This window comes from Oculina patagonica, chromosome 3 (genome assembly GCF_052425735.1).
Source record: "Oculina patagonica isolate OP01 chromosome 3, crgOcupat, whole genome shotgun sequence".
Taxonomy (NCBI): domain Eukaryota; kingdom Metazoa; phylum Cnidaria; class Anthozoa; order Scleractinia; family Oculinidae; genus Oculina; species Oculina patagonica.
Genome location: NC_135760.1, coordinates 12,461,441 through 12,464,675, shown reverse-complemented (window position 1 = coordinate 12,464,675; position 3,235 = coordinate 12,461,441).

Genomic DNA, 3,235 nt, shown 5'->3' with positions numbered 1-3,235 from the left:
CGCGCCATAGCGAGAAAGTTCACCACTAAATTTTCTCCCCTGATTGGTTATGATACCGTCACGTGCCACAATATCAGACCATGCATAGTGCCCGTTTAAAGTGCCCGTCTAAGGAAAACACCCTGATAGAAAATACATCCGTATGTGAACAAAATGACGCAAAACAGGCTAGCGGGCGCGCGGAATAAAATTTAGGGGTGAGCAATAAAATCGATAGAGTGTTTTGTCTCGGAACTCTCGGTTTGATAGTTGCCCAATAAATTAAAGTTATTCCATCGAAATAGAACTGACCATAGATTTTCGTTCAAACTTTGCCTATCGTCGTTCATCTTAAGGGAGCTGTAATTTTTGAAACAAAAGAGAGGGATCTTGGTAGTCGTTTAGGAACAGGACGATCTTGATTAAACCCAATCATTCCTTACAATATCAGCTTACGGAAACATTATGTTTTGAACTATTCACTTCATGTTTTGACCTGTTTCGGGGAAGCAGAAAAAATAGGGGGAAAGTAAAACGCGAAATATAACTTCAGATGTACCACATTTACTTCAAGGAACAATTTAATAAATGTTTCTTGATTAAGGTACGTAGTTTTACTAGCGACACGGATTCTTCTTGTTCCTAGATCTCGAGGGAACGAGGTTGAAAAAAGACGACATTTTCTTAACTTGCGCGCGCTAATCAAACGTAAAATTATGCGCAGTACGGGATTCTTAATGCAATACTGAGGAATGACCTTAATAGCCGATAGTTCCTCGACAGAAACACTCTATCGCTTTGTCTACCTTGCAAAGGTGTACATTTAAAAATCACCACAGATCGCGTGAAAATGCGCGTGTAAACGTGTGGAAAAGTCGTCGCTTGCACAAGAAATTTAACATCGAGCGCACGCCAAAAGAAGCACGTGGGTGTTATTCGTCATGTAAAAACTCTCATGAAAGAGAACATAAAATACATTTAAAAAAAATTAAAATAAAAAAACAAAAAAGCCGTTGCCTATTTTTAATGAAACTTTTTAACTAGATTTCTGTCACGTTGAATACGAACAAGTGCATTTGCGTGCGTGGGAAGACTGTTGGCTGATGAATATTCCTGTGAATGTCAACATAGTTAACTATGATGTCAACAAGTGGATGCATGGCTGTCTGTAGGCCTTCACGTGTCCCGCACGTGTTAACCAGCTGGTTGCACGTTAGTGTGGGTGCATGTTGCTGCTTATGCGTGGCTGCGTTTGTGTTTGTATATGCTCGAGTTTGACTGCGAGTAAGTGTTTAAAGTTACAAAGTTAAGGTAATTCAACTGAAATAGAAGGAGTATTAAAAATTTCCTGAAACTTAGTCCAGGTTACAATTATGTTATGAGCATTAAAAAAATGAAATAAAAAATGCATGGGGGTCACCGCGCTAGTTTTTGTGTAAAATGGATGGGCATTATAGTAAATATACGACCCGCGAGGTAAATATTAGGAACCCTAGTAATTAGAATGGGGAACTTTTGTTTCTAGAAAAAAATCATTTTTGCATTAAAGTATTAGTCTATTTCAACAAAATAGACTTTGATCTTATATTAAAAACTATTCTTATTGTACAGGAAAAAAGATTACGAAAGAAATTAAAGATTTTGCTTTGTGCGCACGTTAACGGCACTACCTAAAAACGTGTTTTTTTACGGCATTAAAATTAGAATATCTCGATGTAGAATTTTAAACTTTTCTTTAAATCGCGTTATATTGTAGACAACCGTATGACATTTAAATTAATGTATTAAAAAATGGGGGTCACCGTGCTCGTTTAAGAGAAAACGACCATTTATTTCCCTACCGAGCGTAGGCTGAAGGGAATCTCATAGTGTTCAGTGTGCGCGCGCGCTCGTGCGCGCGCTAAATAACGCGAAAAAGTATGCGCAGCAAGGATGCGCAATGCAATTCCGTGGAATCACCTTAAGCAAAGTTCTCACTTATTGGAGAAGTAAGTGCCAGGAAGCAAAATTTGAGTTCGCGCGCGAATAGAGCGCGCGAGCGACAACCTAAAGGTATCCGAAATCTGAATTTAGACTGTGCGGCTGAATTCAGATTTCAGATACCTTTAGGTCGTCGCGCGCTCGCAAGGCAGTGTTTAATCCCAAATTGGACAGTTCTCAGAAATTAAGGGAAAATAGCTGCGCTGACAATATAGGATTTACTGACAGCTATATAATTATAACCGAAATCTGGACTTTTTCCACTGATAATAGGCTAAGCCCGAAAAGCCTGGAACTTTATACGTATTTATGGCACTTTCTACTCCAATAAGTGAGCACTTTGTTTAACTTTGTAACTATTGCAAGTGCCACGAAGCACACGGACATTTTAGTGTCCTACGCGTCTGCGCGTGCGTCTCCCTATTTATTCCATGCCATAGAAAATACAGCCAATCAGAATACGGAAAGCCGTTGTCGACGGTATTCAACCCAACCTTCCCATGTGCGCTGCGCTGTTTCTCGACGAATTTAGTAGCGTATTTTCTATGGCTGGTATATGTTACACACACTTTCTCGTGGTATACTTGGAATATCCCACTTGTCACTTGTATTTTCTTCATACACACTCCCTAAGCTCGTGTGTATACCGAGAAATACAATGACTCGTGGGATTTCCATAGTATCCACTACGTTGCATAACTAGTATTTATCGTTGTGAGTTTCCGTTAGCAGATCTACGTGTGTCTGAATGTTCGCGTCAATACGGCCGAGTGTGCTTATTTGGTTGGTGCTTGCGTGTTGGCCTGCACTGTGAGTTTTTTTGTTGTTGTTGTTGTCGCATGTTCCTGGCTGTGTTCGTGTTTGTCTATGTACGAGTTAACCTGCGTGTACTTCCGTGCTTCTGAGCGCGTGTGTGTGTGTTTTCGAGCGAGCGAACCTGGCTGCATGCTGGAGAAGATGTTGGCTTGCGCGTTCTTGCTTTTGTGTTTACTGCGCCCTTGTGTTTGCAAACAAGTACATATACGTTCGTGATAAAACTGCGTACTTATGTGTATAGATGTTTTGCCTAGGTGCTTCGTAGAAAGGGGATGTGCGCGTCCGTATTTTTCTTGGTTGGGTAGGTGTATGCGCACGAGTATGCCACTATTTCTGCTTGTACATGCCAGCGATTCTTTTCACATTAGCGCGCGTGCGTGGGTTTGCAAGTGTGCATGTGTGCGCGCCTGCGTGGGCCTGTGTTGTTGTTTACATTTAAATGTCTTATGTCTTAATGACT